This window comes from Symphalangus syndactylus, chromosome 2 (genome assembly GCF_028878055.3).
Source record: "Symphalangus syndactylus isolate Jambi chromosome 2, NHGRI_mSymSyn1-v2.1_pri, whole genome shotgun sequence".
Lineage (NCBI taxonomy): Eukaryota > Metazoa > Chordata > Mammalia > Primates > Hylobatidae > Symphalangus > Symphalangus syndactylus.
Window position 1 is genome coordinate 99,751,270 of NC_072424.2, and position 27,510 is coordinate 99,778,779.

The 27,510-nt window shown below is 35.4% G+C and overlaps 1 long non-coding RNA gene across 1 annotated transcript in view; it reads left to right on the forward strand.

Annotated features, from left to right (window-relative positions):
• The window catches only part of LOC134733019 (uncharacterized), a 113,854-nt gene that overhangs the window by 70,298 nt on the left and 16,046 nt on the right, over positions 1 to 27,510 (forward strand). Inside the window, exon 4 of the long non-coding RNA XR_010116557.1 lies at positions 2,916 to 3,095. This is a non-coding gene — a long non-coding RNA (uncharacterized lncRNA). The remainder of the gene's footprint in view (positions 1 to 2,915; positions 3,096 to 27,510) is intronic.

The window sequence follows — 27,510 nt, forward strand, 5'->3', positions numbered from 1 at the left end:
TTTATACATCATCTCTCATAGTGAATGTTATTAAGTATTATTTCCCAAATTAATAGGTAAAAAATGACATCTGGTATTCTTTAAGTTTATGATTGTTTATTAGTTAAGTTGAAAGGTCAGTGAAGAATTCATTCTAGTAATAGCAGGAGGAAGAAAGGAATGAGGGCAACAGCAACATTCAAAGAATATTAGATAAGGCAAAAGCTTAGCTGGTGAAATAGAAAGACCTCAAAATACAGTGGCCTAAATAATATGTAAGTTTCTCTCTCTCTCTCTTATGAAATGTCTGGCCAGTGTGGGCTGATGGGGCAGATCTGCTGCAGGTGATTATTCAGAAACTCAGGTTTATAGCATTTGCTACCCCTAGGATATGATCCTCTTCTGTATGGTAGAAGCTGGGTTGCTGCATATCTATGCAACCTGTGGGAAGGGAATACCTAGCTACAAGGGAGGTTGAGACGTGGTTTCTAGCTAGACATTTATGCATTCAAAACCCCAAACACTAGATTTTAGGAACTTTTTACAGTGGAAGTGATGCTCCTGACAGCTGCTTCTCAAATGGATGAATTGTTGCTTTGCTCCAAAATTCTATGTATATGCCCTGTATGTCCAGGAGGCTTCATATAGTATCCCCAGGGATGAGAAAATAAATGTTTGCCAGGTGAATAGTTGGTATCCTATTAAGCAGGAGCTATGTTAATTTTCACCAGTCTAGATATCACTTTTAGCATAACAGCTAAAATCAGATAAAATTGTTGATAATTCACAGTCATTCTCCAAGGACCATCTAACCATCTTCCCTGGGGCTGATTTGCAGTGTCCTCAAAAACTTCCCAGGTCTAGAAACTGAGTGAGAGGCTATAAGAAGTCATGAATCCCCCCCGCCCTTTAGCAACTCAAGCCAGATTTCTGTTTAAAAGACATACACTTTTTCCAATTATTTGGATCAAGTAATACCTCATCAACTGCCCATCCACTTTATTACAGGGAACGTTGTCATTAGCCACCGCCACAGACTCCTGCAAGTCAAAACACTGATTGCCACCCCATCTCTGTGGCCGATTATGGTAATTGCAACCACCTTTTCTCTGAAAGTTAAGCACTACCACATGGCCTTTCCTACCCCAGGATTCCATTATTCTCATTGAAATGAGAGACTCCAAGAAATGAGAGATCCTAATACAATGAATGGCAGCATCCCCCACCTTTATTTTCAGTTTGCCAAAGAGCCACTTCAAAACTTTCTGAAGATGCTATTCTCTTCCTGGTGAATTTTCTTACTTGCCTTGATGGAAAGAGTATTAATTTCTTAATGCCTTCACAGAAAAAGGTACAGTGTTCTCTGGCATCTCTTGATGGACAGAGAAGGAAGGTGTGTACATTGCATGTAATAAATCAGCTTCAAGACCTTAATTCTCTAAAGTCTTTTTTTTTTTCTTCAAATTAGAGCAAGAAAGTTCTGGCAGATTAATATCATGAAATGTTGTTTTTCATTGAATCCAGGCTTCAGTAGCCAAAAAAGGAAACTACTAGAGGTGCTTAAAGTTGCCTTGGCTGGCACACTAATTCAAAATACTAGGAAGTGCATCTATTATCTATTGATGAATTGCCTCAATTCACCCTTATATTTTGTCTTCCTCAATATAACACTCTTAGAAACCATCCCTACACAGGTTATAAGGTTCCTGATAATCCAGTGTTAAAAGATCTTTTAAGTCTTATGATATATACTGTCTCTTTTTGAAATAGGGTTATCAATTCTATACCTGAGGGCTGCTGAGATATAGCTCTAGTTATGGGTACAGAGGCAATGAGAGATAGTGGGGGGTGGCTTTTCAGAAGAACTGGGATCCCTTTGTAAGTCAAAAGTGCGGATTAGGTCATTGAAAGGTCTTTCTGCACAGAAAGTTTATTTTTCTAACACCAGGAAAGAAAGGCTTCTTCTTTTTGCAAAATAATCTTCAAGTGGTTTGGAAAATCAAAGTTTACACATTCAAATGGGTCTATTCTATCCAAATATCCTCATCCCCAGTCTCACAGTGTAACTTGTCAACCAATGCCCTAACCTTATCATAAGGGCTTTGGTAATGATGTGCATTTATAAAATGCAGCAATTCTGCTACCTACACAATTATACATTGGGGCCCAGTCTTCAGGCATGTCTGCCCTGTAGTTACTAGATATAAGGAATTCTTTTAAGGTTCACTATAGGAGCTGACTAGTTTTCCACTAGTGCTTTGCATTTGAAATTTAAGTTGCTGTGCATTTTTCTTGGTTTTTTTTTTTTTTTTTTTTTTTTTTGTAGTTAGCTCCCTGCATAGTCATAAGTAGCTAGCAAGCCCATACTTTTCATAATTACCATTATTGCCATAGAAATGAAATGCAACAGGAATTGGATATCTGATCCTCCATCCTATGCCAACACTGGCAATAATCTGAGTAATTATGATACCATGGCAAGCCATTACCTATCTCCTATCTTCAGGAAGATAATGCCTTCATCCAACACTTAACAAACCAGCTTCTAGATACCCTATTGAGGAGCTACTTTATGTGGCTATTCCTGGTAGTAAATACTATATTATTCAGAATCCCTACAGGAAACGATTCTCCCCAGATGGTTCAAATGCAGAGACTTTAATGAAGGACACTTAGGGATGTGTGTGTGAGGGGGTGAAGGGATAGTGAGGTATCCATGGACTAACATCAGTCAGAAAACATATTACTCCCAGGACAAAAAGGTCGGGGAGGAAATGAAGTTACTCAAGCACAGAGGGAGCTAGGATTATTAAAAATATGGGCCACTTGGTTGAAGCATTGGTCTTGGAGGGATGCAGCTAGTGCTAAATATACCTGCCAACACATGGAAACATCAGGGAAGAAATACTCTTACCTCTCTTTTTTGTGTTCTCCAGTCTCCTGCCAGTGCTTCCAATCGCTGCACTGAACTGGGAACAAATCAACAAGGGAAACCAGGAGATGCAGTCCTTGAAGTTCAGCCTCCTGGCCTCAAGTAAGGCAGGGGAAGAGAATACACAGATCTGTGGAGAAGAGTGAGGATGGTGGGAGCTGCCAATAAAGAACTATCAAAAAAGGTAACTATCTCACATGTCATCTCATTTTATCATCGTACAAATGCTACCACCATTTCCCTGCATTTTATAAATAAGGAAAGTGAGGGTCAAAGTGGCCAAGTAAGTAGCTCACATAGCTAGTAAATAACCATGCCAAGGATGAAACCAGATCTGTCTAGTGCATATTACAGTCCTTTCTCTGCCATACCATATCATAACTTAAACATTTAGATCTGAGCATGAAAATGAAGAGATTGAAAGTGACAGAGTTGGGATGGGGAGTGGGCACACACAAAACATGCGTTTTTGACATTCTTGAAACAATTTTAAATATATGTTCTTAATAGAATGTATAATAATATGAGATGATTTATTTACAAGTGTTTTACTTACTTGAATGTAGGGCTCATGAGGACAATGATTTTGTTTTTCTTCTTTATTGCTATATTCCTGGTGACAAGATCATTGCACAAAATTTAGTAAATTTTCAAAGAATATTTGTTGAATTAAAAACTAAACAAATTAATAAATGAGTGGGTCAGAATATATGTGTGTTCCTTTGGAAAACTAATAGCGTAGAACTGTAGCCTGAAATAATAAATTTTTAAATAATTATTCATACCATCAAGCATTGTCTGTATATTTCCAGGAAAAAAAATATCAAGTTATATAGGTATCTATTTTCTTGTTTAAATACAACAATCGTAGTTACACCTATACTAAAGGCACTCAGTTCTGTCTTTACTCCAAGTTTTGACCTCTATAATAACAAAATAATATATTGACCACAATAACCTTTTAAACACTTATTAAGAAACAGTTATATAAAAATTATTTCTCTTATTTAAGATAAAAGTCACTTGTCCCTTCATCTTTTCCTTATACAAACATTTCCAGATAAATTACCCTTTTGGGTGCCCTCTTCTGTGCATAGTTCAATTTTTCATTAATTTTCTGAAAATGTTAATACTTGGTAACATAAGCTTAATATAGTTCTTCATATGTTTACTGACTTGTCAAGGGTAAAGTGGAGTGATTGCCTTCCTTTTTCTGGGAAATATATCTGTATTAATTAACCTATTTGGGAACTACATCTCTATTAATTAACCTATCAGTAAAAACAATTTTCCATTGTAGCCATATTCTGTTGTTAATTCAAATTGAGTATGCAGGGAACTAAAAGCATTAAGTAATTTTCACAAAAGCTACTCTTAAACAAAATTCATTGTGTATAGGTCCACCTGATAGTCTTAAGACCAAATTTTGAGTTTAGCCACTGGACAATTTGCAGAAGTACACCCGTATGTGTTTTGCCCACCACTTTATCTGTAACATGTAGCACAGTAACTCGTATACAATAATAAAAGGAATAATAATGGTAAACATTTATGAGTGTTTACTTATTTTCCAGGCACATAATACATATCAGATTATTGTTGCAGTCACTAGAGTTGGCTCCTGACTAGTTAGTGAGACTTTATCATTACCAGTTTTGGTGACATATGTTAAATTCCAGGTTTAAGATGATAGTAGGAATTCACTGTGATGAATTCGTTCATTTCCTTGTAATGTTTTGTAAGGCTCACTTGGCACTGAATAGAGACCTCAGATTCTAGTCTATTTGATCTGCATAGACTCACAATGAGTATTGCCAGAGCTGTTTCATCCCATTTACGTAGCACTCACATTTTGTTACATTTTCCTTTTCTAATTTCTTAGTTTTTTAGTTAACTTTTTGTATAACTTTCCTTATTCCGTGCTTTAACCTAAACCATGGAATAAGAGGTAGAGAGAATAAAGGAAAATCACTGCAATATCCAAGGATGTACTGGGGTTTGGGAAGTATAATTATGTTTGATAAATACAAGAGACAGACAAATGTTTCTGAGAATGCTTGCCTATCTGTATAAATGACTATGAAATCCTGCGTGTTCATTTGTATTGGCATTATTACATGAGGTTGATAAAATATGTGCAAATCATTTTCTAAAATACAACATTGTCTTAAATGCAACATTTATTTTTAATGGAACCTATTGTATAATATAACAACAGTGGAAAGTCACATCGCATTTAATGTGCAGCCTGAGGTGGAGTCCAGAAACAATGGAATATTTTACCTCCCATTGGTCACTATAGATTCAGTAATTTTTCTCAATTGTCCTTCCTGCCATGCGTCTGGCAGTGCATGACCATGAGTGGAGATTTCTCTATTCCATTGATGCTGGGTTTGGCCACATGAAGTTTTTGGCCAATGAATATGGAATTCTGAGCCAAGATCTTAAGAGACATCCTAGGTGTTTGCTTGCCTCCTTGACCTTCTGTGAGCCACTGTGAAGAGAAAGTGACTTGGATAGCTCCTTGTTCTAGGGGTATGTGGAGACATACAAAGCCCACTCGTAGTTAACCTGAAGCCTGGGATGAAGCACAGTCAACTCATAGCCTACAGCAGAACCATCCCAAACAAACCACAGACCTGCAGGAGAGGAAATAAACACTTGTGGTTCCAGTGCACTGAACTTTTGAGTGATTTGTTATGTAGTATCATAGTAGCTATAGCTGATTAATACAGTTACATTGAATTGGGGGACATTTTCAAAAGAAAGGATAAGAGCAAATAAAGTTAAAGATGATGTCAGGAAAGGAGCACAAGAGAGAACTTCTCTTTTTAAAAGCTAAGAGAGGAATGAAAGTTATTAAAAAGGATCAAAGTTCCATTTGCCTTCAATTCCTGGCCTGCTCTCAAGCACTGGATTAAATTAATTGTTATCCCTATATTAAAATTTCAGTTTTTAGGGTGCCCACTAATGTGAGTAGTGAATAAAAATATCTAGTAGCAAAGGAATAGTCTAATTTTCTTAAATAAGAATACACTGGGAGATGAAGAGTAGGCACAGACAGGCTGTGTATTTCAGCCTGCCTGAGTCACAATTTCCAGTGAAATTCTGTGTGCCTCTCAATAAGGTTTAAATGTTAGAGGTCCATTTATAGAGTACAGTATATCTGCTTTTGATATCCCAATCATATGTCATGGAAAAAAATAATAGCGACTTGGGGAAGAAAAGAAAAGAAAAGAAAAAGATAACATTCTTAAGAAAAAAACATTCTGAAACATGTGAGGTGAAGCTTCCTTTGAGTATCTCTTTGCTCCCGTCATATTAGGAGAAGCTGAATGGAAAAACTGATCCATTATTTTTAAAACTGGGAAATTAGAAAATTACTCTTCAATGCTTTTATGAATATATAACTAATGAGAAATAAATTCAGTTACATTTTTTAACTGCTACCCCCTCCCCCAACATGAGTGCTGTCTCTAATTCAGCATGACCTACTGTCAGCTCAGGAAATTTCCATCCTGAGATTTTCCTAGCAGAGTCAAAATCAGTCACTGTCAGAAACAGATAAAAAATGTTTTAAATGAGAGTGCTTGAAACTGCATTTAAATTCTATTTTGAAAAGTTGCAAAGTGCTTGGTTAATAATTTTCCATGGTATCATTTTTAAACTATTTTGGCATGCTCCGTAAACAATACGTACATTTACTGTTCACATAGTTAAGAAAAAGGCCTTATATTTCTTGGAACAGAGTATCTTTGAGAAAACAGAAATTCATCCCAGTCCTCTGACATTATCCAGCTCATTATGGGTGACAGACAGGTTTGGGTAGACCTTGGCCTGTCAGTAGATTGGAATGAAAGAGGAGTTTGGAACAGGTTGGTCTCTCAGGCAAAATAATGGTATGGGTTCCAGGTGGAAGAAACATTGTTTGGGTTTTGGGAAAGCCTCCATCCCTTTTTCCTAGCTGTTTAACAACACACTCTGCAAAGATGTTATTTCTGTACTATTCTAGGCCTACTGTTAAGAGAGTCCCAAGATCCATCCATTTTCCCTTTATTTTTTTCCCTTAAATTTTGTAAGGCTGTTTAGGAAAGCCCAGTGAAGAGGCAGAAACAACACACTTAGGAGACAGAGTCATAAAGGAGATATGGATTCATAATCTAGTCAGTTATTAATTAAATAGTGAGTAGACTAAGAAACAAGTAGCAAATTTGTTTCTACTTGTTAAACAAAGTCGAAAACTTGTTTCAGCTTTCTATCACCGGGATAAAGGAAACAAGATGGAAGAAGAAGGAGTTCACAGACAACCCAAATCACAATTAAAGCAAAAATAGTCAAATGGATTTGATCAAAACATTTATTTAGGCAATATTCAACATTTAGGAACAAAAGTACGATTCTGTAGGCATCATTCAAAAGTGTAAAAATAATATAATTTTAGTTCACAAAGACCTTAAATTTCAAATAAACTTTCATAAACCATGAACAAAAAATTTTCTGTTAGTCTGACCTGTTTACATTTAATAAATTTATCTTTTGTCAATTATTGGAGTAGGAGCTGTGCAAGGCAAAATTAAAGCCCATGCTCCCTTCTTTTCCTCACTTAATTCCTCCAGTTTCACAGCCAACATAGTGGCTTTGTCTGGGTTTATGGCTGACCCTATAATTCACTCTCAGAAGATAGACCTAAGCCAGGATTAAGTTAGAGCTGGGACTGAATTCACCTTCTCACCACCTACAGCACTGAGTGCAGGATCCAATATGTAGCAAAGGTTTCATCGATATTTGTTGTATGAACACATGAATCAGAGACTGTTAGCCAGAAGAGGAGTGTTGATGTTTAAGGGGCTCAGTTCTCAACACCTCTCTATTCTGTTTGGCTTATGAACTAACTGAGAAGTAGGACAAAAGAGTAAGTCAGAGGAAAACAAAATAATTCCCAATGAAGCTAATAAAATAGAATATGGTTTAAATGTGTGGGCAAGTGAACTTCCAAATACTGATCCTCAGAACTAGAGAAACTTACTTATCCAGGTACAAAAAGTACTGGACTACCAGATGCCTTCTCCCAAAAAGAAATGGGGATAGAAAGAAACTAGTTTATATGTATCTAGTTTTTTTCAGATTTACCCATCAGATAGAATGTTGTGTCTTTTTGAAGAGAAGCAAGTGAAGGAGTAGAGAGAGGCTAAGAGGCTAAGGCTAAGAGCATCACACTGGTATTCCTCCACATAGAAGGCAACATTAAGAATGCTGAAGAGCCGGCCGGGCACGGTGGCTCACGCCTGTGATCCCAGCACTTTGGGAGGCCAAGGCTGGGTGGATCACCAGGTCAGGAGATTGAGACCATCCTGGCTAACACGGTGAAACTCCGTCTCTACTAAAAATACAAAAAGAAATTAGCTGGGCTTGGTGGCGGGCGCCTGTAGTCCCAGCTAGTTGGGATGCTGAGGCAGGAGAATGGCGTGAACCCGGGAGGGCAGGGCTTACAGTGAACTGAGATTGCACCACTGCACTCCAGCCTGGGTGACAGAGCGAGACTCTGTCTCAAAAAAAAAAAAAAAAAAAAAGAATGCTGAAGAGCCATCCCCTCACCTCCAAATAGGGAGGACTGTTGCAGAGTCAATAGGTGAGAGCAGGGGCACTTTGTTATACAAAGTAGAGTCCTCTGGTTACTTTTAGTTTCAGGCATTAAATCTCTATATCTTTTTTTGGTCGACTTTTGGGTAATTAGGAAAAATCTTGAAAGTTCCCAAATGTGTTATCTCACTGTTTGTCTCCACAATTAGCATTAATCAGTCCCCAGATAATGAAATTGACTCCAACTTCCAAAATTGTCCCTTAAACATGGAGACAAATTCTGTGCCCACCATTATGGAGGTGTTACCAAATGAGGCCACTAATAGAATTACACATGAATCGTGTGAAAAATTCAATGCTAACTTTAAGTATTTTAAAACTGTTTGGGGATTTGTGAAATATGATAGACTATAGGAAGCTTTTTTGTTAATTCTGTACATAATAGTATTTTAATACCACAAAACACGCCTAGGAAAATCTTCAAAACAGTCAAATAGGGCCAAGTGCAGTAACTCACGCCTGTAATCCCAGCACCTTGGGAGTCCAAGACAGGAGGATTTGTTGAGCCCAGGAGTTCAAGACCAAGACTGGGTGACCTAGTGAGACCTTATCTGTCCAAAAAGTAATAATAATAAAATAGCTGGGTTTGGTGGTGTATGCCTGTAGTCCCAGCTACTCATGAGTCAAGGTGAAAGGATCCTTGAGCCCAGGAATTCAAGGCTACGGTGAGAGGAGATAGCACCACTGCACTCTAACCTGGGTGACAGAGTAAGCATGTCTCAAAAACAAAAACAAAATTGTAAATATGAATTTTTATTTTAGTCCCAAGAAAAACAGAACCCCACAAAGATCCAACTTTAACTGATTTTAGGGTAAACAGTCTTAGAAACTACCAAGCAGCACATGGTTCCCATCAGAATATAACTGAGTCTGTTCAGCCAAAAATTCACCTTTGAACTGTCAAATGGTTTAAAAGCCACTGAGAACATGGTCAATATTATTAAATTATATTCAAGAAAAGTTTTATCCTATTTCACTTTTTATAACCAAATTTTTTCTGTTTCCATTTATTTTAAAGCAGCTAAAGCATATTTCAAATACTGACAAATGATTGAAAGTTGTCAAACAAATGAAATTATGTCAATATATTGAAAGGATTACAAAGTTGTACCTGTCTGGGAAACTTAGAAACTGAATAGGAAAGGTTTAAAAGAGGAAAACAAAACAAAACAAAAAACCAAATAACCCAGGCCTAAATATTATATTTAGAGAATTAAGTTCGGCATGGAATTGTTTTCTTCTTGAATTAAAGCCAAGTCAGTGGAAACTTTTAATGAAAATCACATATTTGATACAAATTTATGAGTAATTCTGTCTCTATTTTTAGCTATATTTCTTATGGAAAAAATATAGAAAATCATGTAGCTACTTTTTGAGTTCATCTACTATTAAATAGTTCTGATTTCATTTGGGTTAATAACAAACAGATATTTCTTAATAGTTTAGACCACCTCTTCCTTGAACTCTTTTTCTATGATATTTTCATAAAGAGGGCATAATAACCTCTTAAGATTTTATATGTCCTTATAAATTTGTAGTAGTATATTATCAAACAGCATATAATTTTGTGCAATCTTCCTTTACAAAATAATTTTAAAGAAAGGTTTTATGGAGAATCATATAAATATAAAAATACAGAGAATGTTACAGAACTAAAGCTTCTACATTGCTATACTTCCTTATCTTTTCGATTTCTTTCACCTCTTGTTTTTCCAACAATCTACTTATGACTGTTTGTCCAACCTCCCAGTGTGCATTGCCTCAGAAAGCTTCTACTCCAATCCAATGCTTTCCACACACTACATTTTGGACCTAGATGTTCTCCTCTTGCTTGTGGTTCAATCTTAATTTTGTACTTTCTAGGAGAACTTTTTTTTGAAGAAGAAGAAGCCATGTAAGTAACTAAAATACAACAGTTTTAAACAAAACTCATTTCTTCTCCCTCAGACTGCCTTTCCATTCCAATGTTGAGCAGCAGCTGGGGCACTGTGTCTATCTGCCTCTCAAGCCAGGAACTTTGCAGTTATACTTTTTCCTCCATCTTCCCTCCCTTACATCCGTTCTTCTCACTACACCTAATTTGTCATCAAACTACCAAGGTTTTTTGTAGTAAAGTTTTTTCCCCTATGACATAGTACTCTGTTACACCATGTATTCTACAGTCAGATGCACAAAAAGACAGTTTATCGTACAAATATTAATTCCAATAGAATAGAGATAATTCTGGGTTACTGTAGTAATTGAGTTACAGAAAGTTTGGTCTCATTACTCTTTAGGTTGATAAAGTTTGGAGGTAGACATAACTACCTGGTTCCAAAATAACAATTCCCAAGTATGGATTATTAGCAGCCTAATAAAAATAGAACACTACGTATTTCTTTTAGATTTAGGGGTATAAAATTATCAATTAATATACATAAAATATTTGAACCCCTTCTACAGCAAACACTTACTTTTGTATTCCTTAAAAGAACTCTGAAGGTGCTGTCACTTGTTCTGGCTTCTGGGACTGCTTATGTACTTTGGGGGCAGCACAGCTTCTGACACTCTGAGTAACAAGTTATTGGCACCTAAGATTCTTTAACCCTGGTGGTACTGTGACACAAATATGGTGATATTGGCTGTTCACACTCCTTCCTATAACTTCTCATTCCTTTTCCTGCTCGCTAGTTGATTTAAGAGCCAGCCATCTTATGAGACAGCTTTAAATTCAACCTTGACTAGAAGCAGAGGGATGGATAAAATATAGACTCTTTCATTCCTAGAAATTTTGCTTATTTATTTCTTAAAAAATTATTTGGTAAGTAAGTGCAGTGATTCTGTGTTGATGAGTGCAAGAAAAATGTCATCGTATTAACTTTAGTCATTATGCAGAGAGAAGATAGCTCTATATTATTTATATATATATCAATTTAGTTTATATATTTGTAGTTTTTCCTTTGAATACCATTTCTTTGTTAAATAATATAAAAACTTCACAAAAATTACAGCAGGTTGATAAACAGAATTGTAATTTAGTTCATTGAAAAATACACAGATGAGTTTAACTAATCAAAATTCATAGCTATCTTACTAACTGAACTCATTAATCAGCTAACAGTGTAGTAATCAGTAGTAATTAGCCATCAGCCACTTTTTTATGGTCATTTTACTAATTAAAATGTTAGCTTTGATTTGAAGCATAGGAAATATAAATTGAAAACTACTTATTCTAACTACAGATTACAGTGAACTACAGTCACCAATACATTATTGGTTTGTTTGTTAAAATTTCTGTGAGATGACATATCCAAGTCTTGTGGGTTATGTGGATAGTTCCACCTTAAAGGTGAATGGATATTTTGCAAGACTTAAAGTAAAATTACATATCAAGTAAGTGTTAGATCAAATGGAAGAATTAACCATACATTTATATGTTACTGTCATACCATTCAAAAAATAAAAGGAACGTTTTTATTCAAACCTGTAAATTACTCCTGTCATTGAATATCTTGAAAGTGTGGAAACAAAACTTCATTTCATTGCAAAGAACGACTAAGACATTAAGATATATTTGTCTTAAGTAATAAACTTTTCTGTCTCCAACACAATAATGAACAAAGCCATTGGTGAAAGGGTGCAATTGAGGGATTGTTGTCCCTCTGTTACTCTGATCAGTGTAATCAATATGTTTATAAACATGTACAGGAAACTGGAAAGAGAATAGAAGGAAAAAACAAGAAAATTTGTTTGTACTGTTCATTCAGGCCCCTATAGCCGTGGGATCCAGGGATTACTATCAGTAGAACTTCCAAGGGCCCTTTTTCCTTATTTATCTGAAAGACTGTTGTGATACAAATAACACTCACGAAGGGAACCCCTAGAGATTGTTTTATTAATCTTTAATGCTTAAGGCAAACCTACACACAAATGCTCATATGAGACAAAGGAATTATTTTTATGGAGAATTCCACAGCCTCCATGAACACCCCATTCCAGTGTTTAACAACGGTCATGAAGTTCTGCCTTATTCTATAAAGTCATTCTTTGTCTCGACTTTGTGTTCTGACGAGATTGAGAACATCTGGTCCTCATTCCTAATATAATGACATTTCCTGCTCCAGAGTTCCTCTTTAAATCACCCTCAACCTTCTCTTCTTCAGGCGAAATTCCTGGTCTGCTCACTCTTCTCCAGAGTCGTATATGCCAAGCTTTTCAGCATGATTGCCATCCTAATTCGTAAAGAGCCACTCTCCTTTAGCCCAGAACCGGCCCCTTAGCTGAGAGGACCAGAACTTCCCACCTGATTCCTGCTGAGCATTGTTACATGACCACCTTCCACATCTCTGTATGCTCATTACCTTCATTTAAGTTCTCAAACATGCTCAAGGAAAAGGAACTATTTTATTTCAGGAAGAGACATTTCTTTCCATCAACTTGCTTTCCTTCTCTGTCCCAAGGAAAGATTGCAGATCACATTGAGCTTTGGGAGTCAAGTGGCAGACAGCTGTGGCTTCAGCTCCCAGCACTCACACAGCTCCAGAGGGACTGGAAGGTCAAGGGAAGCATGTAGAACCGCAGGCTGTTCACGTGGCTTGGAGGAGGAGATGACCAACCCTTAATAAAACACCGTCTGCCGGACATGCCATTGGGACTGGCATGCTAATTGAAAACAGCAGGCGTGGCTCTGCAGCTCTTTGACTTTAGCACTCAGCTTAGCATAACTTTTCCTTCCACAGGAAAGGCAGTCCTCGGCCAGTAAAGCTGTGTTTCTTAAAAAAGAGAGAAAAAAATCCAAACAAACCACGGCTCTAGTAGAAGATAAAGAAACACTTATCTTTATTTTCTTTTTTAGGAAGTTCCATCTTATCTAATTAATTTATTTTATTTTTTCAACTGGACCAAAGCTTGACACTGCTGTCCACAAATATTTTATCAAATTAGGATGGAAAATATCTATTAATCAAATTCATTTTTTTCAACATTATGAGTGCCCTGTTATTTTTACTACAATTTATTTTTCTTTTTTCTACATCAAAGTAACATGGGCAAATAGTTCAATAGGTTTGTATTATTTTTACAGAATAGCAATAAAGTGCCTACCTCTCTCAACCCCAGTTTTCTTTCCTGGAAGCAAATACTTTATTCTCTTTTAGCTATTTCCTTTATTACTTACCTCTGTTCCTTTAAATAATATGCTTAGTGTTAGTTTCGGTTTTTTAATTTTAAGTAATACATATTGACATTCTACTATGAAAAATTAACATTTAACTTTTGTCACTCCACCTCTTTCTCATTCATTTTTTGTTTCCGTAGCCTCTCAATATAATTATATCGTAATTTTGGTTAAATAGGTGATAAGTATTCACATTATTAAAAATAGCATATATATGTATAATGCTATTTACCGATGTGCTATAGAGGTTAAAAAGATTATTCTTCACCATTTATATAGCATTTTATTTTCCCTAGATTTATAAATTTTTCTCTTTTTTTCTATTCATTTAGTTTTCTATATATTTATCATGAATTCATTTTTAAACTCTCACAAGTTATCTGTATCTCCTTTTTAAATGTTTAAGCATCAAGTGTTTTATCAGTTCTTTCTTGTGGCTATATTCCTTCTGAAGACTTTCTTGCATGCTAACTTCTTTGTCTTTAAATTGATATATCATACACGTACATAGTCCTCTAGAGTGTTTTTGATCTGCTGTAATCTGGACTAGTTTCTCTCAAAGCTGTCATCATGGTCTTTCCCTTGGCCATTATACTGAGAATTCCATTTGCTTCCCTCTTGAGTGGATCTACTGTTTTCTAGATTCTCTCTCCTTTATACAGATTTATTCTCTTATTTTGCAGTATTTGAACAACACCGTAAAGATTTCTCCTTGCTCATTTATTAAGCAAGGAGTTCCCTCACTTTCTTCTGTAGTTCTCTGAACCTTTTAATATTGGGGGAAAGGATGATGTTGTTTAAATACTATACAGTATTATTAGTCACATTGTACTATGGTCTGTTGAAGAAATTAAATATCACATAATTCCATTTTTAATTTTCTAGAATAAGACAACAGATGTCAGAGTAATATCTGTATTTTATTGAACTTTATGATAATATGGCAATTAAGCTATTTTTAAAAAGGCTCTGCTCTGCCACTACAGATAGCTGAAAGTTCAGGATAATATGTAATAAAATTTTAAAAATATATAAACTGGTTTCAAGTGAAAGGAAAATTCTAAGTTGGCAAATACAAAAAAAGAGAACTCAAAGCCAGATCAGGCTGTGTGGGCAGCTGAGACCATGTAAACCACAGGAGCTATGGATACAGATATCGAATTTAAGGGCTGGGAGATAGGCTATTAATGCCCAGTTGGGAGGAGGAAAAAGTCTTAAAACTGCAAGCTTTGAAGTCTGAGTGGAAAGAAGTCTTCAAATTCTTGCTTCAAATTCTACAGCCCCTTACCATAACAATCAGAATTAAGTCCACATTAGCGTGGCTTACAAAGCCCTTAATCTGAGAATTTCCTGTGAAATTTCCAGCCTCAGCTCTTTCCATGTGGTGCCTGAAACATACATACAGTCTTAATCAACTATACACATGGTCACAAATAGGCTATACACTCTTTCTTTTCCATTTGAAAGCTTTTTATTATTATTATTATTATACTTTAAGTTCTGGGATACATGTGCAGAACGTGCAGGTTTGTTACATAGGTATACACGTGCCTTCGTGGTTTGCTGCACCCACCAACCCGTCATCTACATTAGGCATTTCTCCCTAATGCTATCCCTCCCCTAGCCCCCCACCCCCCGACAGGCCCTGGTGTGTTGTGTGATGTTCCCCTCCCTGTGTCCATTTGTTCGCAGTGTTCAACTCCCACTTATGAGGGAGAGCATGTCGTGTTAGGTTTTCCATTCCTGCGTTAGTTTGCTGAGAATGATGGTTTTCAGCTTCATCCATGTCCCTGCAAAGGACATGAACTCACCCTTTTTTGTGGCTGCATAGTATTCCATGGTGTATATGTGCCATATTTTCTTTATCTAATCTATCATTCATGGGCATTTGATTGGTTCCAAGTCTTTGCTATAGTGAACAGTGCCACAGTAAACTTATGTGTGCATGAGTCTTTATAGTAGAATGATTTATAATCCTTTGGGTATATACCCAGTAATAGGATTGCTGGGTCAAATGGTATTTCTAGTTCAAGATCCTTGAGGAATTGCCACACTGTCTTCCACAATGGTCAAACTAATTTACACTCCCACCAACAGTGTAAAAGCGTTCCTATTTCTCCACATCCTCTCCAGCATCTGTTGTTTCCTGACTTTTGAATGATTGCCATTCTAACTGGCATGAGATGGTATCTCATTGTGGTTTTGATTTGCATTTCTCTAATAACTAGTGATGATGAGCTTTTTTTTCATGTTTGTTGGCCACATAAATGTCTTCTTTTGAGAAGTGTCTGTTCATATCCTTTGCCCACTTTTTGATGGAGTGGTTTGTTTTTTTCTTGTAAATTTGTTTAAGTTCCTTGTAGATTCTGGATATTAGACATTTGTCAGATGCATAGATTGCAAAAATTTTCTCTTATTCTATAGGTTGCCTCTTCACTCTAATGATAGTTTCTTTTGCTGTGCAGAAGCTCTTTAGTTTAATTAGATACCATTTGTCAACTTCGGCCTTTATTGCCATTGCGTTTTGTGTTTTAGTCATGAAGTCTTTGCCCATGCCCATGTCCTGAATGGTATTACCTAGGTTTTCTTCTAGAGTTTTTATGGTTTTAGGGTCTTATGTTTAAGTCTTTAACCCATCTTGAGTTATTTTTTCTATAAGGTGTAAAGAAAGGGTCCATTTTTGGTTTTCTGCATATCGCTAGCCAGTTTTCCCACCACCATTTATGAAATAGAGAATCGTTTCCCCATTGCTTGTTTTTGTCATGTTTGTCAAAGATCAGATGGTTGTAGATGGTGTGGCATTATTTCTGAGGCTTCTATTCTGTTCCACTGGTCTATATATCTGTTTTGATACCAGTACCATGCTGTTTTGGTTACTGTCACCTTGTAGTATATATACTGCATTGTATATACTATATCAGTAGTGATATACTATATACAGTAGTGATGCCTCCAGCTTTGTTCTTTTTGCTTCAGATTGTCTTGGCTATACAGGCTCTTTTTTGGTTCCATATGAAATTTAAAGTAGTTTTTCCTAATTCTGTGAAGAAAGTCAAGGGTAGCTTGATGGGAATAGCATTGAATCTATAAATTACTTTGGGCAGTATGGCCATTTTCATGATATTGATTCTGCCCATCCATGAGCATGGAATGTTTTTCTATTTGTGCCCTCTCTTATTTCCTTGAGAAGTGGTTTGTAGTTCTCCTTGAAGGAGTCTTTCACATCCCTTGTAATTTGTATTTCTAGGTATTTTATTCTCTTTGTAGCAATTGTGAATGGGAGTTCACTCACAATTTGGCTCTCTGTTTGTCTATTATTAGTGTGTAGAAATGCTTATGATTTTTTTTTTCTTTTTTTTTGAGACGGAGTCTCGCTCTGTCGCCCAGGCTGGAGTACAGTGGCGCGATCTCAGCTCACTGCAAGCTCTGCCCCCCGGGTTCAGGCCATTCTCCTGCCTCAGCCTTCCTAGTAGCTGGGACTACAGGTGCCCGCCACCATGCCCAGCTAATTTTTTTTTGTATTTTTAGTAGAGACGGAGTTTCACCGTGTTAGCCAGGATGGTCTCTATCTCCTGACCTCGTGATCCGCCCGCCTCGGCCTCCTAAAGTGCTGGGATTACAGCCACCACGCTCGGCCAGAATGCTTGTGATTTTTGCATCTTGAGTTTGTATGCTGAGACTGTGCTGAAGTTGCTTATCAGCTTAAGGAGATTTTGGGCTGAGACGATGGGGGTTTCTAAATATACAATTATGTCATCTGCAAACAGACAACTTGACTTCCTCTCTTCCTATTTGAATACTCTTCATCTCTTTCTCTTGCCTGATTGCCCTGGCCAGAATTTCCAATACTATGTTGAATATGAGTGGAGAGAGAGGGCATCCTTGTCTTGTGCCAGGTTTCAAAGGGAATGCTTCCAGCTTTTGCCCATTCAATATGATATTGGCTATGGGTTTGTCATAAATAGCTCTTATTATTTTGAGATATGTTCCATCAATACCTAGTTTATTGAGAGTTTTTAGCATGAAGGGATATTGAATTTTATTGAAGGCCTTTTCTGCATCTATTGATATAATCATGTGGTGTTTGTCGTTGGTTCTGTTTATGTGATGGGTTATGCTAATTGATTTGCATATGTTGAACCAGCCTTGCATCCCAGAGATGGAGCCGACTTGATTGTGGCAGATAAGCTTTTTGATGTGCTGCTGGATTCAGTTTGCCAGTATTTTATTGAGGATTTTTGCATCAATGTTCATCAGGCATATTGGCCTGAAATTTTCTTTTTTTTGTGTGTCTCTGCCAGGTTTTGGTATCAGGATGATGTTGGCCTCATAAAATGAGTTAGGTGGTGTTCCTCTTTTTCTATTGATTGGAATAGTTTCAGAAGGAAGGGTATCAGCTCCTCTTTGTACCTTTGATATAATTCAGCTGTGATTCTGTCTGGTCCTGAGCTTTTTTTGGTTGAATACCACATTTTCTTAATTCATCCATTGCTGGACACTTAGGTTGCTTTCACCTCTTAGCTACAATAATAATGCTGCAATGAACATGGCAGTGCAAATATCTTTTTGAGATCTTGTTTTCAATTCTTTCAGATAAATACCAAGAAGTTGGATTGCTAGATCCCACAGTAATTCTCTTTTTCTAATTTTTTGAGGAAACTTCACACTGTTTCCCACAGCAACTGCACCATTTTACATTCCCACTGTCGATGACAAGGGTTCCAATTTTCTCACCAATACTTGTTATTTTTCAGGTTTGGGTTTTTGGTGTTTTTTATTATTATTTGCTTGTTTTTTCTAACATAATTGCTATGCTAACAAATGTGAGGTGATGTCTCATTGTTATTTTGATTTGTAGTTCCCTGATGATTAAGAGAATATCTTTTGTTCAGCATCTTTACATATACTTGTTGGCCATTTGTATGTCTTCCTTGGAGAAATGTCTATTCAAGTCTTTTGCTCATTAAAAAAAAAATGGTTTATTTGTTGTTGTTGATATTATTGAGTCATAGGAGTTCTTAATAGTTTTAGATATTAACCTCTTTACAGATATCTGGTTATTCCAAGATTTTCTCTCATTTCATTAGTTGCCATTCCAATCTATTGATTGTTTCCTTTGCTGTGCAGAAACTTTTTACTTTGATGTTGTCTCATTTGTCTATTTTTGCTTCTGTTGTTTGTGCTTTTGGTGTCATATATAGGAAATCATTGCCAAGACCAATATTATAAAGCTTTTCTCTTATGTTCTTTTCTAGGAAATTTTATAGTTTTCTGGTATTATGTCCAAGTCTTTCATCCATTTTAAGTTGATTTTTGTGTATGGTGTAAAACGAGGGTCCAACTTCATTCTTTTGAATATGGCCATCTCCTTTTTTTTTTTTTTGCACCATTTTTTCGCACTTTTTTTTTTTTTTTTTTTGCACCTTTCCTCATTTCGTGATCTTGGCACACTTGTCAAAGATCATTTGTGTATGTTTGGGTTAATTTCTAAGCTCCCTATTCAATTCTATTGGTCTGTATGTTTGTCTTTATGTCAATACCATATTATTTTAATTACTATAGCTTTGTAGTGTGTTTTGAAGAAAGGAAGTATGAGGCCTCCAGCTTTGATATTCCTTCTTAAAATTGTTTTGGCTATTCTGCATCCTAAGTGGTTCCATATGAATTTTAGGATTTTTTTTAAATTTCTGAAAGAAATACTTTTGGGATTTTGATAGGGATTACATTAAATATGTATCTTGCTTTGGGTAGTATGAGAATTTTAACAATATTAAGTCTTCCAATCCATGAACAGATGTCTTTCCACTTATTTGTGTCTTCTTTAATTTCTTTATTCAATGTTTTGTAGTTTTCAACATACAAGGCTTTCACTTTCTTGGTTAAATTTATTCCTAAGAATTTTATTTTGGGGATTATTGAAAGTGGGATTATTGAAAGTGGTATTATTTTGTTAATTTCCTTTTCAGATTGTTTTTTGTTATTGCATAGAAGTGGTGAGAGTGGGCATCCTTGCCTTGTTCCTGATCTTAGAAAAGATGGTAGTTTTTCACTACTGAGTATAATGTTAGCTGTGGATTTTTCACATATGGCCTTTATATGTTGAGGTAAAATCCTTCTAGTCTTAGTTTGTTGAGTGATTTTATCATGAAAAGGTGTTGAGTTTTGTCAAATGCTTTTTCTGCATTGATTGAGATAACTGTGTAATTTTTATCTTTGTTCTGTTACTGTGGTATATCACATTGATTAATTTTCATATTCTGAGCCATCCTAGTGTTTTAGGGATAATAGCCACTTGGTCATGGCGTATGATCTTTTTAATGTGCTGTTGAGTTTGGTCTATAGACTTTTGTTGAAGATTTTTGCATCTATATTCATCAGGAATATTGGCCTAAAATTCAATTTCTTGTAGTGTTTGGCTTTGTTATTAGGGTAATACTGGTCTCATAAATGAATTTGGAAGTGTTCCACCTCTTTAAATTTCTGAAAGAGATTGAGAATAATTGGCATTAATTTTTCTTTAAATGTTTGGTAGAATTCTTCAATGAAGCCATCTAGTCCTGGGTTTTTCTTTGTCAAGAGGTTTTTGATTATGCTGTTAGTCCCCTTACTAGTTATAGATTTGTTTAGATTTTCTGTTTCTTCATGACTCAGTCTTCATAGGTTGTATATTTTTGAGAGTTTATCCATTTCTTCTAGTTTATCCAAATTGTTGGCATATAATGGTTATAGTAGTCTCATAATAATTTTTATTTCTGTGGCATCAGTTATAATGTCTCCTCTTTCAGTTTTTTATTTTATTTATTTGAGTTTTCTCCCTTTTATTCTTAGTCCAGCTAAGGGTTTGTCAATTTTGTTGATATTTTATTTTTTTATTTTTATTCTTTATTTCATTTATGTCTGCTCTAATCTTTATCGTTTGTTTCCTTCTGCTAACTTGTGGCTTAGTTTTATTTTTTCTCTCTTCTTGAGGTGTAAAATTAGGTTGTTTACTTAAGATCGATCTTCTTCTTAAATCTAGACATTTACCACTGCAAATTTCTCTCTTAATACTACTTTTGCTGCTACCCTTAAGTTGTAGTGTTTTGCATTTTCATTTTTCTTTGTCTCAAGATATTTTCAAATTTCCCTTTTAATTTCTTCTTTGACCCATTTGTTTTTGTAAGTATGTTTTTTATTTTTATTTTCCATATATTTCTGAATTTTCCAAAATTTCTCCTGTTATTGATTTCAGTTTGATTCCATTGTGGTTGGAAAAGTCTTCTTACATCCATTAGGAACTTTTATTTGTTACTTAACAGGTATTCTGTCCTAAAGAAAATCATCTGTGTGCTTGAGCAGAATGTGTATTCTGCTGTTGTTGAGAATATGTTCTGTTTATGTTTTTCAGGTCTATTTGGTATATAGTGTTGGTCAAGTCCTCTGTTTCCTTGTTGATTTTTTGTCTAGTTGTTCTATTTATTATTGAAAGTGAGTGTTGAAATCTAATATTATTGTGTCACTGTCTGTTCCTTCATTCTGTTCTGTCAATAGTTTATGTACTTAGATGCTTTATGTACTTAGATGTTCTGATGTTGGGTGCATATGTTTATTGTTGTTTTATTTTCCTGATTAGTTGACCTTTTTAATTATTTATAATGTTTTTCTTTGGTTCTTGTGATAGTTTTTGACTTAAAGTCTACTTTGTCTGATATAAATGTAAATATCCCTGGCTTTCTTTTATTATTATTTGCCTGGACTATGTTTCGCCATCCTTTTACTTTCAGCCTATAAGCTTTAGGTCTAAAGTGTGTCCCTTCAAGACAGCATATAGTTGGATCCTGTTTTGTATCCATTTAGATACTCTTTCTAGTTTTTGTTTAACTTTTATTGTAGGTTCAGGGGTACATGTGCAGGTTCATTATGTAGGTAAATTGCATGTCATGGGAGTTTGGTGTACAGGTTATTTCAACACCCCAGATAATAGGCATTGTATCTGATAGATAGTTTTTAAATCCTCAGTCACCTGCCCCCCTCCACCTTCAGGTGGATTCTGGTGTCTATTGTTCCCTTCTTTGTATACATATGTATTCAATATTTAGTTCTCAGTCATATCTGAATACATGCATATTTGGTTTTCTGTTCTTGTTTTAGTTTGCTTAGGATAATGGTCTCCAGCTTTATCTATGTTGCCACAAAGGACATGCTCTTGTTCTTTTTTAGGGCTGTGTAGTATTCCGTGGTGTATATGTACCACATTCTTTATCCAGTCTACCATTGATGGGCATTTAGGTTGATTCCATGTCTTTTCTATTATGAATAGGGCTGCAGTAAATATACACATGCATATGTCTTTATGGTGGAATAATTTATATTCCTTTGTGTATATACCCAATAATGGCATTGCTGAGTTGAATGGTAATTTTGCTTTGAGTTCTTTGAGAAATTGTGAAACTACTTTCCACAATAGCTGAATTAATTTACATTTCTACCAGCAGTTTATGAGTGTTCCATTTTCTCTGCAAACTTGCCAGCATGTATTATTTTTGGACTTCTTGATAATAGCCATTCTAACTGGTGTGAAATGGGTATCTCATTATAGACACTCTGTTTCTCTTGATTTGAGAGTTCAATCTCTTTACATTTAAAGTAACTACTGATAGGGGAGGTATTACCATTATTATCTTGCGAATTGTCTTCTCTCTTATAATTTTTTGCACTTCTTTTCCTCTCTGTCTTCTTTTGTGCTTCATTGATTTTTTTTTTTTTTTTTTGGTAATGACATGCTTTGATTTCTTTCTCATTTTTTTTTTTGTATATCTTCTATAGGTGTTTTCTTTGTGTTTACCATAGGGCTTACATAAAACATCTAATATATATTACAGCATATTTTGAACTAATGATGACTTAACTTCAACTGTGTAGAAAAAACTCTACTCTTTTTTTTGTCCCACACAGAATTTATGTTGATGCCACAAATTACCTCTTTTTATTTTGTGTATTCATTAACACATTTTATAGTTATTTTAATACTTTTGTCTTTTAACGTCCATCCCAGAATTGGCATTGATTTATGTACTGCCATTATAGTATTACAATATTCTGTACTTATCTATATGGTTACCTTTACCAGCAAGTCTTCTACTTTTATATGCTTTCATGTTGCTGTTCAGTGTCCTTTCACTTTAACTTGAAAGATTCCCTTCAGCATTTCTTATAAGTCAAATCTAGTGGTGATAAAACTCTTTAGCTTTCCTTTGTCTGGAAAAGTCCTTATTTTGCCTTCATTTTTGAAGGATAGTTTTGCTAGATATTGTGTTTTTGGTTGGCAAGGTTTTTTTTTCTTTTAGATTTTTCAATATATTAACCCGCTTCCTTCTGCAAATTTTCTGCTAAGACATCAGCTGATAGTCTTCTTTCTCTGTGTAGGCTCTCTTGTATGTGATAATTCACTTTTCTCTTGATGCCTTCAAAATTCTTTTTTGGATTTTGACAATTTGATTATAATGTGTCTCAGTGTTTTCTTCCTTGAGTTTATCTTACTTATCTGGAATTCATTTGGCTTCTTGAATCTGGATGTTCATTTCCTTCACAATAATGGAAAGATTTTGGTCGTTAGTTCTTTAAATAAGCTTTTTTCCCCTTTCTTTCTTTTTCTTCCTCTTCTATTTCTGGGACTCTCATAATATGTATTTTGGTCCACTTGGTGGACCAAATAAACTCATTAGCCTTCTTCTTCCTAATGAATTCATTAGGCTTCTTCTCTCTTCATCCTTTTTTTTTTTTTAATTTCTCTGTAACTGAATACTTTCAAATGACCTGTATTTGAGTTCACCGATTCTTTCTTCTGTTTGATCATAGATGATATTGAACCCATTTAGTGAATTGTAAAATTCAATTATATTCTTCAGCTACAAAATTTCTATTGGTTCTTTTGCATATTTTCTATCTATTAATATTTGCATTTTATTCTTACATTTTCCTTGATTTCAATGAGCAGTTTTATGATGCTTATTTTAAATTCCTTGTCAGATAATTCACATACCTCTGTTTCTTTAGTGTTGCTTTATGGAGATTTATTTTGCTCCTTTGGTTTGACCAACTTTAACTATTTCTTTCTGTGCCTTGTTACTTTGTGTTGGGATCCATGCATTTGAAAAAAACAGTTACCTCTCCCAGTCTTTATAAACTAGCTTTATACTGAGAAAGACATTCACTAATTAGCCCAACTGGTGATTCTGTGGGCTTCTCAAACCTTGTCTGTGAATATACCTTCTCTAAACTTGTGCATATACATTTCCCATTAGAGAGATTTTGTCAGGTTCTCTTGCTCTGACAAGTGAGTGTCACAAATTTCCGTACTGGTTTCAATGCAGTTGATTTCACACTCACTTGGGATGCATGAACCTCTTAACTGCTTTCTGGATTTCTAACAAAGATAATTTGTCTGTGTATTGTTATTGAATCAGTGTCTCTGCTGGGGAAGGAGGTAATGGGGCTTTCTGTTTTGGCATCTTGCTGATGTCCTCCCTCAAAGCATAATTAGTTGTGTAAATAAGAACAAATTTCGCTAAAATAGCGAATAGTTATTAGAACACCAGGTTACAAAAGGGTATTTTTGATAGAGCAAAGTTCCATCCTTCCTTTTCTACCTCTCTTCTCCAACTTATACTGTAGTTGAACTTGGCGTTTGGATTGCAAAGCAAATTTCTAAAGAAAGGGGACCTTAGAAGGAAATTTTAAAATAAGTCTTACTGATATTTTTAGAGCATCCAAAATAAGTCTCCTGGGAAGTAAGTTTCTAAAATTTCATGTCTTTTCTTCATCACTCAGTCTTGAAGTTGGAAAATCATATTTTTTTAGTAGCCTTATAAAAAAAGTGTCAGAACTTTATGTAATAAGTAGTTCAAATCACCTCAATTTTCCTACTTTTCTCAAATATCTTTGTCATGAAGTGATGAGTCCCAACTGCAAAATTTTTATTAGCTGTCAACTTTCCATTGACCAGTGATTCATTTTCTCATGTAATAAATCACTTCCACTCCACTACACAGTAGGAAACTTCGTGGTGTGTTTCCAGCATAATTAAAAATAGTTTGTTATTCCCAGCTTCTCCTTGACTATTTGAATGAAGATATTAGAGAACCGTCAAAGTCTGCATACTCAACACAGGATTGTCACACAGTTGGTCAGAGTGCCAAAAAGCCAAAGAGAAGGAAACCACAGTTGAAGAAAAAGCATTCTTCTGGCCTAAAGGAAAGATGAGTACAACTGCCTCATACATTCTAGTTCTCAAAACCTGGTTCAGCTATATATATGTGTAAAAATACACACACACATCTATATACACAAATATACCTACACACACATAGGTATATATGGACAGCTGATACATATATATGTATACATGTATATATGTATAGGCATATGAATATATATGAATAGCTTAATATTTATATTCTATACTGTTTGTACATATACATATATACCAATATTAAGCTATTCATAAATATTCTGGAAGCTTCTTTTTTTATTATTTTTCCTCTAGAATAGAATACATTATTATATTAGACTTTCATTGTTTTGGAGCTCTCATTTGCTACTTACATTTTCTAAAATAATTTATTTTATTTTATTTTATTTTTTTTTTTTTTGAGATGGAGTCTCGCTCTGTCGCCCAGGCTGGAGTGCAGTGGCGCAGTCTCGGCTCACTGCAAGCTGCGCCTCCCAGGTTCATGCCATTCTCCCGTCTCAGCCTCTCCGAGTAGCTGGGACTACAGGCGCCCGCCACCACGCCCGGCTAATTTTTTGTAGTTTTAGTAGAGACGGGGTTTCACCGTGGTCTCGATCTCCTGACCTCGTGATCCGCCCGCCTCGGCCTCCCAAAGTGCTGGGATTACAAGCGTGAGCCACCGCGCCCGGCAAATAATTTATTTTATTTTATTTACCAGGTACAGTGAGAGGGGCAGATGAAACACAGAGTATAAATAAAATCTTAAGTCAAGAAAAAGTTGACAATAATTAATTTGAAAATATTATTTCCCAAATAGCTTTCTTTAGATTAAAAAAAAAAAAAAATCTAGTCTAGCAAGCCACAATGTTATTGGTAGATATTTTGGTCTCTAGCTATGATGCTACTGATGAATTTTATCCTAATATTAATTTTAGAAACAATATAAGCAAATAAATTATTTTCTTTTTCTTCAAATTTTTCATTTCTTTACTTCAATATGTTTTTGGGGAACTGGTGGTAATTGGTTATATGAATAAGTTCTTTAGTGGTGATTTCTGAGATTCTGGTGAACCCATCACCTAAGCAGTGTACATTGTACTCAATGTGTAGTCTTTTATCCATTGCCACCTCTCACTTTTTTTCCTGAGTCCCCACAGTCCAATGTATCATTCTTATGCCTTTATAGTTTATGCTTCCTCATAGTTTAGCTCCCACATCTGAGTGAGAACATACAATGTTCTCCATTCACGTTCTTCATAAGATGTTGGTTTTCTATTCCCGAGTTACTTCACTTAGAATAATAGTCTCCAATTCCATCCAGTTTTCTGTGAATGCCATTATTTCATTCCTTTTTATGAATGAGTAGTATTTCATCGTGTATGTACCACATTTCCTTTATCCACTGGTCGATTAACGGGCATTTGGGCTGGTTACATATTTTTGCAATTGCAAACTGTGCTGCTATAAATATGTATGTGCAAGTATCTTTTATGTATAATGACTTATTTTCCTCTGGGTAGATAGCTAGTAGTGGGAATGCTGGATCAAACGGTACATCTACTTTTAGTTCTTTGAGGATCCTCCACACTGTTTTCCATAGTGGTTGTGCTAGCTGACATTCCCACCAACCGTGTAAAAGTGTTACCTTTTCATCACGTCCACACCAGCATCTATTACTTTTTGATTATGGCCATTCTTGCAGGAGTGAGGTGGTACAACATTGTGGTTTTGATTTGCATTTCCCTTATAGTTAGTGATGTTGAGCATTTTTCCCCATACTTGTTGGCCATTTGTATATCTTCTTTTGAGAATTGTCTATTCATGTCCTTAGCCCACTTTTTGATGGGACTGTTTGTTTTTTCTCTTTCTGATTTGAGTTCTTTGTAGATTCTGGATATTAGTCCTTTGTTGAATGTATACATTGTGAAGATTTTCTCCCACTCTGTGGGTAGTCTGTTAACTCTGCTGATTATTTCTCTTGTTGTGCAGAAGCTTTTTAATTTAATTAAGTCCCATCTATTTATCTTTGTTTTTGTTGTGTTTGCTCTTGTGTTCTTGGTCATGAGTCTTGGTCATGAAGTCTCTGCCAAAGCCAATACCTAGAATAGTTTTTCTGACATTGTCTTCTAGAATCTTTAGGTTTCAGATGTTAGATTTAAGCCTTTGATTCATCTTGAGTTGATTTTTGTGTAAGGTGAGAGATGAGGAACAAGTTTCATTCTTCTACATGTAGCTCCCCAATTATCCCAGCACCATTTGTTGAATAGATTGTCCTTTCTCCACTTTATGGTTTGTTTGCTTTCTCAAAGACGAGTTGGCTGTAAGTATCTGGCTTTATTTCTGGGTTCTTTATTCTGTTTCATTGCTCTATGTGCTTATTTTTATATCCTTACCATGCTGTTTTGGTGACTATGGCCTTATAATATAGTTTGAAGTCAGGTAATATGATGCCTCCAGACTTGTTCTTCTTGCTTAGTCTTGCTTGGCTATGTGGGCTCTTTTTTGGTTCCATATGAATTTTAAGATTTTTTTTCTAGTTCTGTGAAGAATGTTGGTGGTATTTTGATGGGAATTACATTGAATTTGTAGATTGCT